At 46.6% G+C, this 13,553-nt stretch overlaps 1 protein-coding gene across 3 annotated transcripts in view; it reads left to right on the top strand.

Moving 5' to 3' along the window:
- Positions 1 to 13,553, top strand: part of BRSK2 (BR serine/threonine kinase 2) — a 762,518-nt gene that overhangs the window by 53,594 nt on the left and 695,371 nt on the right. The window lies entirely within an intron of this gene.

Below are 13,553 nucleotides of genomic sequence, written 5' to 3'. Positions count from 1 at the left end.
ACCCATTTGTCAATAAACTTTATTGGACATACAAAAAGTTGCAATGTGCTATAAAGACTCCAGTCGATCAGTACATATATGCAGGAAATAGTAAAAAGCGGGCCGCCATAACCCCGTTTTATATTGAATGTGCCCTGCTCAGACTGACCGGGAAACACGCAAACGAAAGGGGGGGCGTAAATAACTCACATCCACTTATGTCCTGATTCGGGAACATAGGACTATCCCTATATATTGAGTGTTTTTAGTAAAAAACTTAACACTGAGTCAGCATATTTACAACATGTTTAGGTCCTACAAATGAATTGGGTGTTTTTATTAAAAAGCTTGGCACTGGGGCAGCGTGATTGCAACACATTTAAGCCATACAAGTAAGAGTATCTATGGACTTGCAAGAATGTCAATGCAATAGTCTATGAAGGGAAACATAACTGCAAGTAATTAGGGCATGATATTACAAAGTCACAAACTCCAATCAAAATAAACAGATTTCTCATGTGGACCTATCGTCGCATTACAGAGCCCCAGGGGATGTCATCATTCAATCCCTGTAAGTGTGTGGACAGACGGTAAATCCATCTTTGCTCCTTCTCAAAGATGGCACTCTCACTGCCTTGTTTTAATTGCTCTATAATTGTCCAATGGATATCATTAGGGCAATGGCCCTGTTCCAAAAAGTGAGTTGTCAATTTTGTGTTACTTTTGTGACATCTCACATTACTGCGGTGTTCCCCTATACGTAATTTAATTTTTCGCGTGGTCATGCCCACATACTTGAGATTGCAGGGACAGACGATTAAGTAAATTACGTTAGTAGAGTTGCAGTTAGTATGGCTCCTGAGTTGCCAGAGCTTGCCTTCTTTCAAATTCAATGTATTTGTTGCTGATGTCAAATGGCACACACTTCACCCGCCGCATGGAAAATGACCAAGAACGGGGGGCAAACCCCAGGCAGTAAGCACGTTCGGGTCCTGCATTAAGTTATTATTTCTCGGGCGGGTATGAACTAGAGCATCCTGTAAGCTTCTTTCACGTTTGTAGGAAAAAAGTGGTTTCTGCCACTCACGCCCATTACTTGTCAGGATTCTCCATTGTTTACCAATGATACGGCTAACAGCATTTGAAATATTGCTGTACGTGGTCACACAGGTTAATGGAATCTCGGATTCCTTGTCCTTGTTGTAATCCTCCAATAAAGCCTCCCTATTCTGATTTTTTGCCCTCTTGCAGCTTTTTTTCAGAATGGTTGCAGGGTAACCTCTTTTAAGTAATTTGCCAGTCAAGTCTTCTGCTTGCTTTTTATAGTCATTCAGACTGCTACAGTTCCTACGAATACGTAGGTACTGGCCAAACGGTAAGTTTTCCCGCAGTGGGCACGGGTGAAAACTTGAAAAATGGAGCAGATTGTTCTTACTGGACGGCTTGTAGTAAGTCTTGGTCGTCAGATGATCCCCAACCCTGGTTATTGTGACATCCAGAAACACAATGGAGTCAGGGTGGTACTGATGGGTGAATTTTAGGTGAGAATCACAGGTGTTCACCCAATCAAAAAACGCCAAAAGGCTATCCTCTGACCCTTGCCAGATTAAAAGCACATCATCAATGTACCTCTGCCACAGGATAACATTGAGAGTGTAGGTGTTTGTTGCTGCAAGGATATGGGTTTTTTCAAAATTATGAACATACAACCCCGCAATACTAGGGGCAAAAGTACTGCCCATTGAGGTCCCTGTCTTCTATAAATAGATCTTATCTTGGTACTGGAAAAAGTGGTGTTTTAGGGCCAGTGTGGCACAGTCAATAATGAAAGTACAAGAGGTGTTATAATCCCAAGTGGTATGCTCTAAGACATCAGCCAGAACTTTGATTGTTGCATCCTGCGGAATGCAGGTATACACACTTTCTATGTCTAAAGAGACTAGAAAGCATGGTTCTTCAGGCATCTTGACTGTTAAAAGCATGGCTAATAGGCTTTTAAGTGTCCTTGATGTAAGTACTTGTGGACTGTATCAATGGTTTAAAGAAAAAATCACAGTACTTTGAAAGGGGTTCCAATAATGAACCTATACTCGAAACAATGGGCCTTCCAGGAGGTGGAAGCCGATTTTTATGGGTTTTGGGTAAACAGTAAAAGTACGGGATTTTACCTTCAGAGTTAGTAAGAAAGTCTGCTTCATGTTTACTAATAAAGCCGTCCCGCTCTGCTGTCATTACCAACTCCATGATCTCATCTTTCAGAAAAGCAGAGGGATCTTGATCAAGAACCAAGTAGTTTCTCGTATCATCAAGGAGGCGTCTGCATTCGTCATCATAAGCGGTGGTATCCTGTATGACGATGCCACCCCCCTTATCAGCGTTCTTGATTATGATATCAGGGTTCTTCTGGAGTGATTCAATGGCTTTAAATTGACACGCCGTTAGATTCTTAAAGGGCATTGGTTCTTCCAGTAACTCTACTTCATGGGATACGGCCTGCTCAAAAGCTATTATCTCGGCGGGCACTAGATGTGAAGGAGGTGTGAAAGTAGATTTATTTCTAAAATTAGTGTCACTAGTTGAAGTATGACTGTCAACTGAATTCTGGTACTCAAAAATAGGTTTTAACCTCAGTTTACGGAAAAAAACACTGAGTTCACAGTGCAATTTAAAACGGTCAAGACGTGGTGTTGGTATAAACCCAAGCCCATTTTCCAAAACTGCAATCTCATCAAATGCGACTATAGGTCCACATGAGAAATCAGTTTATTTTGATTGGAGTTTGTGACTTTGTAATATCCATGCCCTAATTACTTGCAGTTATGTTTCCCTTCATAGACTATTGCATTGACATTCTTGCAAGTCCATAGGTACTCTTACTTGTATGGCTTAAATGTGTTGCAATCACGCTGCCCCAGTGCCAAGCTTTTTAACCGCATGCGTGCGGGCGGAATTCCGCCCGTACGCTGGGTTTTTAAAAATCGCATGTTACGTGACGAGCTGGGCTCGTCATGAGCGTGCGAGGAGGCTACGCCATGACGAGCCCAGCTCGTCATGAGCGTCGAAGGGGTTAATAAAAACACCCAATTCATTTGTAGGACCGAAACATGTTGTAAATATGCTGACTCAGTGTTAAGTTTTTTACTAAAAACACTCAATATATAGGGATAGTCCTAAGTTCCCAAATCAGGACATAAGTGGATGTGAGTTATTTACGCCCCCCTTTCATTTGCGTGTTTCCCGGTCAGTCTGAGCAGGGCACATTCAATATAAAACGTGGTTATGGCGGCCCTCTTTTTACTATTTCCTGCATATATGTACTGATGGACTGGAGTCTTTATAGCACATTACAACTTTTTGTATGTCCAATAAAGTTTATTAACAAATGGATTGCGATGCAGTGACAAGCCAAAAGCAGCGGCTTTCCTTTTAAAGGGAGTGACGGCAAACCACGGACTTGCGGTCAAGTGACCGTTACTGACGTCGTTTCACGTTTTTCGACGTCGTAACACGCATTGTAAAAAACAGCCGATTCCGCGGGTCCCGTCTATTCGGGCCGTGGATGTGACCGCAATAGGTTTATACGAGGGGAGTCGCCGGGCTGCAAGTAAGTGGTTAAGGGATATTTGGTAGTTCCCACATGACAAGCCGCTGGGAATAATTGATGTGCATAGTTGAGCTTTTCAAAATCTTAATGAGAAAAATAACATGAACATTCACTCCGGTTTGTATTTTGACAGTAGGTCTGGGCGTGAAAGTTTTTCCCCTGCCACGAGCCTAGGAGGCTCTTTTCCCGTTATAAACGAGTAAGTGTGTGCATTGCCTAAAACGATTTCTGTGTGTGTTTTTTTTTTTTTTCTATCTGAAGGCGTAATCTGAAGAATTAATTTTTTCACGGGCACTTCTAAAGGAAATACTTGGGGGCACATATACCATTAAGGGTTGTGTGTCGATCCTAACATTGATAATAAAAATATAGGCAAATTATGCCCTCTGGCACATCATGATCTCTTCGACATCAGGTTGTGTGCCTAACTAAAAAAGATATGGCATGTCCGAATATTTTCAGGACGGGCCATTTTTACTCAAGCATTGTATGAGATAATTAATTACATGCACTGTTGACGGTATTATTACCGGATCACGAGTTGTGTCTTATTCACAATTGTATTGTATTTTGCAAGTAGCACTTCAGTGTGGATTGACATACATGTTTAATTATGTTTATGTTTGTGGATTTATTTTCAGATCTCACAACCCTCACTATTGGAGGGGCCGCACTTGGAAGCTCTCGTGCTTGGTTTATTTACAAGTTTGTAATCTACCTTTTTTATATTCTCTGTCCCCGCCCATTATGGATTTGGCGCCTTAGCGTGCGCTTTCCTTGAGGCGAGGGTATGTATGGTCCTGAGGAATGCTGAGCTGACTTTTGGCTCATTAAAGCTGAAACATGTCGACCTTTGTTTAGGACATTTGGTTCAAACTTACTTAACTACTTGCATTTCCGACCTTTCACCTTTGTTTTTAATGGAGTTAGAAATACCCCTTTATTAAAAATTCTAGTTTGGGGAGTAGTCCACACTCCTTTTATTATGCACTTTTCTGGTACTACTTTCATGTACTGACAACGAGGACCCAATGAAGACGACTGGCAGCCAACATCTTGTTGGTGCCTGAGGGTTCTTTTTCATCACTGCTTTCATAACAACTTTTTTCTTGTGTGTTTAATTCGTGCCTTGTATATCAACTTATGGTGGTGGTAATTACGTTTCTTTACCCCTCCTTTTTCTTTTTTCTTTTTGCTTCTTTTTTGTGAGGTACTCTTCTGTTGTTTTGTAACAGTTGTAATAAAGACCAGTTAAAGTAACAGTCCATCTCGGAATACTATGAGAGTCAATCTGGCACTTGGACACCAAAGGCGGAAACCACCTCATGCTGACAATGGCCCATGCAATATGAGGAGCTAGATATGTTCCTCTGCATCCTTTTCATGCTACTTCAATGAGCTGGGCTCACGGACAAGGAAAGCATTAATGTGGTTCACACAGTGCAGAGATCTCTGAGTGAGTTTGTGGTGGAGACTGAAAGGTTGCAGAATTTGCTGAGGACAGTGCGCATGGTGCCCGGAAATCTGTTTATGGGAGCGTTTCTTGATGGGTGATCCTGCTGTGATGACGTCAGTTAGTGGGATGGGATTGTGGTTGAGCCCCTCCCCAACTATAGGGATGTGATATGCAGAGTGCAGGGATCCCTGAGTAAGATTATAAGTTTTGGGGGAAGGGCAGATATTGATTAACCCACAGATGGCAGTGGAAGTTTAGTGGTATTACAGTTTGACCTCCATCCATATATTAATGTCATCTGTTGAGTGCAAGGATGAGTGAGTGTCTTGTGTTGGCATGCTGTGAGTTGCAGAAATAGGTTTACTATGGAAGTGAGGGGTTTTCGTTGCTGGGACGGTGCTTGCTGAGGGAAAAGTACTAGACTGTCAGTTCTGCTCCGATAATAGGACAATACCATTGCATTGCACTTGGATTCCCCCCAAACCTTATATTAATGTTATCTGCAGAGTGCAGCGATGCATGAGCTTGGCTGTGTTGGGATGCTGTGGGCTGCAGACATTGGTTTACCAAGGAAGTTAGGGGGCCTGGATTGGTGTGTGGTGCTTGATGATGGAAAGTTGTTGAACCTGTGGTTTTGCTTTGATGATGGTGTGGGATTTCAGTACTGCTGAGATGTGGTGGGTAGCAGACATTGCTTTATTACGGAAGTGAGGTGTCCTTCATTGATGGATGGTGCTTGATAAAGGAGAGGTGCTAGACAAGCTGTTCAGCTTCAATGAGGGGGGCAATGGGGTTGTATTGCATTTGAACCACAACTCATATATTAATGTCACCTGGTGAGTGTCTGGATATGTGAGTCTCTTGTGTTGAGATCCTGTGCGTTGTAGACATAGGTTTACTATAGATGTGAGGGGGTCTTCATTGCTGAGATGGTGCTAGACTAGGTCTGCTTTGATAATTGGAAAGCGTCATGGAGTTCTGTTTGGTGAATGGGGCAGCAGCAGCAGCTGGTGTAGGTAAGCGCGACGGGGCGGTGGGGTGGAGAGGTGTGGGGCAGGGAGGGGGAATGCCGACAGACAACGGAATAAGAATTATTTATTTATTTAATTTTCCGCATACCGTCATCTGCCGACTCCACCCCCCACCCTGCTCAGCCTACCACACTTACCTGCACTGGCCGCTGTTGGGGTCGGGGGGTAGTGGAGTGGAACTGTGCTGTGCTGAGATTTTTGTGGATTGCAGACATTGGTTTACTAAGGAAGTGAGGGGGTTAATTGAAGGGTGGTGCTTGCTGAGGGAGAGTTAACTGACTGCTGGTTCTACTCCAGTGATGGATGGTGGGGTGGTATTGCAGTTGCACCCCACTCATATACTAATGTAATCTTCAGAGTGCAGGGACGCATGAGTGCCTTGTGTTGGGATACTGTGGGTTGCAAACATACGTTTGGTTTGGGAGCGAGGGGTCTCCTTTGCTGGGGGGATGCTTGCTGAGGGATATGTACTCGAGTGGCAGCCCTGCTTCTGTGATCGCGGGTGGAACTGTTCTCACTGAGCTGTGCGGGAGGCAGCAGAGCAGGTACTCCGGAAGCCACTGCAGTCTGAGATTCCTGCACTGGAGCGCTGAAAATAGCCCGGCTTAGGATGAGTCACCTTAGCTGGTGGGGGGATCAAAAGGCAGGGAGGGTTTGCAGCTCCCTCTGCGCACCTCCATCCATCTTCACTGTCATGTGTGGAGATACGTAGAGCCAATATTTGTCGTCTTTTTTGGGGCATGGCACAGGCGCTGTGCTTCAATTATTTTTTTGTAGCACCAGCCCCACGTTCGGGTTTGTATTTCATACCATACTTGTAGCAGTGCTTTAAATGGAAATATAGAAGTGCAGGTACTCACTAGAATACCTGTTTGCTCCTGTAAAGTGTCAGTACTCTCCCATTTAAATGTATTGCAACAGTGCTGAGAAGTACAGGTACTCCCCCTTTAAAAATAAAGAAGTGCAGGTACTAAATACAAGACAGTATCTGTTCATTTATAGCACTGGCTTGGAGAGTAGTTAGCCAGAGCCCGAATAATGCTGGAGATATGGGTTTTGTGCTCTCTTACTTTGAGACATACCCCTCTTCAAGACTTCCACCTGACCTGGAAAGTTACCCTATCCCCTTGTACTAGGCATACAGGGCTTTAAGTGGCCGGGTCTCTCCGGGTCTCAAACCAATTAGTAATTAATAAAAAGGGACATTTAAACTGATCCCTATCGAGCCCTAAATTCACATCCTTAATTTTACTGCCATATATATCGCTCATCGGTATCTGAACAATTAATATAGCCTTATAGCCCGCCGTAGAGGGCTGTACCGGCTATTAAAGGCCCTCTCCAGCGTTAAAGGCCCCGAGCCGAAGGCGAGGGCCTTTAACAAGGGAGAGGGACTTTAATAGCGGTACTCCCAACATTCCAATGTTCTAATGTATAAAAAGATAAGACAATCCATAACAGCAATTTAGTCCATATTTATATTTCACGTTTTACTTAATCTTGCTCCAAAATAGTGGTTAGGCAGCTCACTATAGGGATTATAGAAAGCTTTTGAGTTCTCCTCCAGTCCCATCTCCAGAGTGGCGTGTGAAGATCACGATGGAAAGTGAGAGGTGGAGGGGAAGAGCGAGGAGGCCGGTGTGTGCTGGAGAGGGGAACTTAATACACAATTAGACAAGCTAGTGAGGCGGAAAGAGACAGAGAAATGAAGGGTCGCAGATAGGCAAAGGGCTTACGGGAGGTCTTAGGACACCATGCCTTCCTGAATTTAGAAAGACACACTGTCTCTACCCCAAGTTACATTCACCACCTCAATCCCTGGGCCTGGCATGGCCTGAGGAGATATTTAAAGGGGCGTAAGGTCTTGTGAGGCCTTCGCCGACACCTTACCACTGGGTGCATGTCTCTTTTGTGCAGCTCTGTGCTGCGAAAGGCTAAGCCTCCCAGAAAGGCCCAGCTAGCCCACTACACTGGTGGCGAGGTGTGGTTCAGCCCTGCACACCCAGGGCCGGACTGGCCATAGCGGGCACCGGGCGTTTCTCCGGTAGGCCGCTAGGCTGGGGGCGGTTTTGGGCCCCTGGGGGCCGTTTTTGTTTCCGGGGATCAGCAATATCGGCCCCCTGTAACAAAATCGGCCGATACCGGCTCTTGCAAACCGCTCGACTGCACTCCCCGTCATCCCAGGGGGGCCAGCTGAGCAGTTTGCCAGGGTCGGTTTCTGTTCCTAGTCCGGCCCTGTGCACACCCCAACACTGTCAGGTGTCTTCCCCCATTTTCGGCCACCATCCTTGTTGTTAGACCTAGCAACAGGCTTGCACCCGATATTTGACTCAGCCGCATTAGGGCCACATCTGTTTTGCCACCCCGTTGGGTCCCCAGCAGTTCATCATGTCTGGCGTTCCTCCTCTGGCAGCCTCAACGAGTTCCGGCAGTGTTCTTCTGCAGTCGGGCACGCTGTGCCCTGTCTGTGATGGCCACAACTTGCCAGGCTTGCTCATCTCTGCGTGGGCTTAGCATCACAGCCTGCAACGCATGTGGCAGCCCTGGTAGGCAGAGCCTGAGCCAGCGCTCCTGCTCGGATCCCAGACGCCGACACCAGCAATTGGAGCAAAGGCAGCCCAGAGAAGGAATGCCTAAATCCAGCACGTGGCTCTGCCATAAACCTCTACCTCCTACAAAACCTCACAAAACTGTAAGTTCTCAACTATTCAGCATGGAGAGGGGCGCCTGGCTACCTGAAATGTGGTGCTACAGAGGGAACACATGGAGGTCACTGCGTGTAATCCTCACACAGGGACGAAGCGCATGGCAAGGGGGGACGCGATCAACCCCTAGAGTACACACATCTCACGACCCCAAAAGGACAATAAGCTGGGCACAACAGCGCGAAGACACAGATCTCTGCCATCCTAAGAGACTGCATAAAGGAGAGGGGAACGCCTGCCAACATGAGCAATCATGAACAGCGCAAGGATTTGTCGCTCTCAACCCCGAGACAATACTCTCATGCCTCGTTGACACAATTTCCACCGTTCAGCGAGTTTGCCGATCCAGCCACAGCTCCAGGTTGGGGTGCCTGAACCACTACTTTCGTGGCATCAGGGAAACTGATTGTTCAGTAAAAAGGTCTTTACTCTAGCACTTCAGAGGAGCTGAATTGTACGAATTTTTCAAAACACTGCCCGACACAGGAGACAACGCGGATTTCAAGGCAGCAGTCAGGGAGCTAAGCTAACACTTCAGTCCCAAAATCAACCCGGACTTTGAATGAATTAAACTGCGGCAAGCTACAAAATCAGGTACCGAATCAGTTGGCATGTTCTACGCCCGGCTGAGAAAGATAGAGAGCACATGCACATGGAGAAGCGTGGCTCAGTGGTTAGAGGCGGCAGACCTGGAAGCTGAGATCAGCCGTGGACCAGGGTTCGATTCCCCGCCTCGGCGGGTCTCGGGCTCAAAAATTCCACGGGCTCGATAATTCTCGTTCCGGTGCCTACTCAACTCACGGGGTCACACTCTGCGACTCTGGGCAATAGCTTGCTTAATCTCCACTACGGCCCCTCGCGGCGGGATGCCTGGCTTTCACCTTGTGGACACCCTGCCGGGGTATCTCACAGGGGAATACCAGGACGGGTTCCCTAAGCAAGCGCCGAGATGCCTACGGGTAGTCGTGCGCTATACAAGAGCGTAATCATCATCATCATCATCATCATCATGCACATTCCACGATCAGAGAGAAGAAATCAGGGCACAAATCATTCACGGGTGACAATCTACAAAGCTTAGACTGCTGATATTACATCAGCCAGGAATCCCTCTTGACGACATCCTAGTGCTAGCCTGTTCTCATGAATTATCAGACTCATGGGCAGAAGAAATGGAAGCAGCACTCGGCACACCTCCCGTAATGTCAGCTCCTTCAAGAGCTCCCAGCATCAAAGCAAAAAGAGTTGAGGCTGTGTAACGATGAACAAGACCCCTGGGAAATGCCCTGCGAAAGGAAAGGCATGTTCAAAATGTGACAAATCTAACCACTACACAATGGTATGTTGCAACGAAAGACCACATGCCTACATGCCTACAACTGTAGACCCAGGAAGACAAAAGCGGTACTCCATCAACTGTCGTTAGAGGAGGCTGCCAAAAGGAAGAGCCCAGCCGCTATGGACATCACACCGATGATGAGGCAGAAGACAAAGAGGTTTTCATCGTGTCGTTAACAGGGAGAGCTGATTGCAAGAGGCCACCTCCTTTGTGTACAGTGCAGATCGTCAATAACACAGTAAGGGTACTCATTGATACAGGGATGTCTGTAAATGAAATGACCTGTAACCGCAGCCCCAACTGGTCCCCACCAAAGCGAAAATCTATACTTAGGGCATATCAAGCCGCTACCTCTCCGTGGAGTCATCAAAATTTACGTCACTAATGAAGGTCATGCCACATGTACCAAATTCCATGTTGCTGAAGGCAAAAAAGGCACCCTGCTGAGCTGCCATACCGCAGAAGACTTAGAACTGGTGTTCTTTGCCAACCAAGTGCACAATTCCCCTGCCGACTCCATAATGGTGGGATTTCCACAACTGTTCCAAGGTTTAGGAAAGCTCAAAGACAAGCAAGTGAAACTACACATAGATGGCTCAGTTAAGCCCACCGAATTGAGGCATCGAAGAGTCCCTTTTCATCTAAGACCCCATGTTGAGCGAGAATTTAAGGGGCTCGAAAATCTTGTGTCTTTAAAAAGGTAACCGGCCCAAACTGTGCATGTTTCTGCTAGTGATTGCACCAAAACCAGAGCAACCGGGTGTCATTAGATTATGCGTGGATATGAGGCTCGCCAAAATGCCATTTGACGACAGTGCCACATAACTCCTACAATGGACAACGTTATAGCTGACCAAGTGGTTCTTAAAGTTGGATTTCACCGCTGGATAGAACCAGTTAGAGCTTGCCCCTGGAAAGTCAATACATGATAGCGTTTTCCAGTCACTGGCTTTACCACTACAAGAGACTAAGTTTCTGTGTGTCCTCCGTGGCTGAAGTTTTCCAAAATGCAATAAGAAAGACATTATCAGCGCTGCTTGGATTCATCAATATGACCTACTGATATATTCAAACACCCTGAAATAGCATCATGTTCGCCTACAAAACACCCTGCAATGCCTGTCTGACAGTGGTTTATCACTCTACAAAAATAAATGCTCCTTCTATTGAGATTCAATAGAATTATTTGGATATATCTTCTCCTGAGAACCCCTACGCATTGCCCCAAGGAAAATCACATCAATCTGAATTGCACCAATCCCACAGAATCCAACAGAAGTTTGCAGTTTCTTTGGTATAGCTACATATTGCGGGAGACTAATTCCTAACTTATCCACCCTGTCCCAGCCTCTGCGTCTCCTTACCAGATTGAGAGTATCCTGGGAATTAAACCAGGGTGCAGACCAACCATTCAAAGCAATTCAGAACTTTCTCCTAGACAAAATCACAATGGCATACTTCCATCCTCAAAGAAAGACAGAGCTGATCGCGGATGCAAGCCCGTGAGACTGAATGCTGTGCTCATGCAGGAATGAACTGACCAGAAGGGAGTACCCATAGCATATGCCAGCTGAGCTCTGTCGGACATGGAAATGCAAAATGCGCAGATAGAAAGGGATGCCCTGGACATCAGATGGGCCTGCCAGCATTTCCACCTGTACCTATGCGGCGAGGAGTTCAAGATGATTACAGATCACAAACCCCTCATTCCATTCTTCACTGGTGCAACTGTTAGCCCCCCCAGAATCAAGAGGTGGGCGGTACTGCTATAAGCATATACATTTGAACTGGTCTACCACCCGAGCATCAACAACCTGGCTGAGTACCTGTCACCCCACCCAGTTCCTACTGACAACCTGCCAAACATCATGGAGGAGGAGAAAACAGAAGAATTCCTCTGCATGGCCATACACAATGCGTGCCCCTGAACGCTGACCATTAACAAGATCAGTGAGTCGACTAAACATGACGAGAACCTGGTGCCAGCTAAAGAAGCTCTGGCTCAGAGGCAATGGCGGCATCTTCTAGGTGGATCCCGGTCCCTGACTTCCAAAGATCAAACAGCATGACAGCAATTGTGAAGAGTCATAAATTAGCTCAGTGAAACACAGGATGGCCTCATGCTACGGGGACAACTGATTGTAGTACCAAAGGATCTATGGAGCCGAGTCATCGATCTGGCGCACCAAGGGCATCAAGGAACAGCGAAGACATAGGCTTGTCTGTGCTGCAAGGTGTGGTTTCTCGAAATGGATGCCCTTGTTGATGAGGTTGTGAGAACTTGCCGCTCCTGCACCATGACAAGCAGAGACCCGCTACCTACACCTGTACTAACAGAAGACCCAAGCTGGGAACCATGGTCCAAAATCAGCATTGACTTCGGGAGTTTCCCAGATGGGAGGAAAGCCATGGTCATGATAGACACCCACACTAAGTTCCCGATAGTCACGGTGATGCCATCCACAGAGTTTTCACTTATCAAAACAGAGCTGGGCAAGACATTTGCGATGTTTGGACAACCGGATGAAGTAAAGTCAGACAATGGGCCACTGTTTCAAGGGCATGAGCTTCAGGAATACCGTGCCTTCCTTGCCATTAGACACCAAAAGATCACCCCGCAGTGGCCGCAGGCCAGCGGGGAGGTAGAGAGATTTATGAGACCTCCGAACCGGGCTCTCCAAATTGGGGTGGATCGTGGCGAAGATGTGGAGACATGTCTGCACCAATTTTTAAATGCATATTGACAGACTCTACATAGCACAACCAACTGCGCTCCAGCTCATCTTTTATTCTGGAAACCTTCACAAGACTGTATCCTGGCCCATCTGGAGTGACAGCCGGTGGACTTTGACTTAGAGACCACCCAGGCTAAGCGAGTGGTCACAAACCACAAAGCCAGCATCCATTTGAGCGAGCAAAACCCCTCACTACAAGTGTGGTCATCATCAAGGACTGATACCGTGGCTGAAATTCCGGACCCCGCAAGAACCCGAGGTCTGGACAGTGGTCAGGATGAATTGCACCATGATGACTGTGCAAAGGGGTCACCGCACTGTCACAAGGAACATCTCATGGTTCAAGGAGGAGGCACATGTCCCATATGATGTGGAAAGCGAAGCTGAGAATATAACTGGAGTACAGGATACCTCACTGCCGACCTCTCCTTCTAGAGAAGGTGAAGAACGTGTGGAATCTGAAGCCAGCCGCTTTTCAGGAAGGAGCCAAAGCAAACCAGAAACCCCGTCTAGACACACCCAGGAGGAGCAACATGGGTCCAGAAACATCTACCGTAGCCAGAAGTATGGTCTCCGGACAAACCCTGCCCCCAGCTAAAGATTGCGTGACTTCATGTGTTATGTACAGCCTCATTGAACTATTCGTTTTGGAATTTATAAAGAATTGGAGGGGTGTAGAGAGCCACCCAGTCTCTACCCCAAAT

This window comes from Lissotriton helveticus, chromosome 3_1 (genome assembly GCF_964261635.1).
Source record: "Lissotriton helveticus chromosome 3_1, aLisHel1.1, whole genome shotgun sequence".
Classification (NCBI taxonomy): domain Eukaryota; kingdom Metazoa; phylum Chordata; class Amphibia; order Caudata; family Salamandridae; genus Lissotriton; species Lissotriton helveticus.
This window is presented reverse-complemented; position numbering and strand designations above follow the sequence as displayed.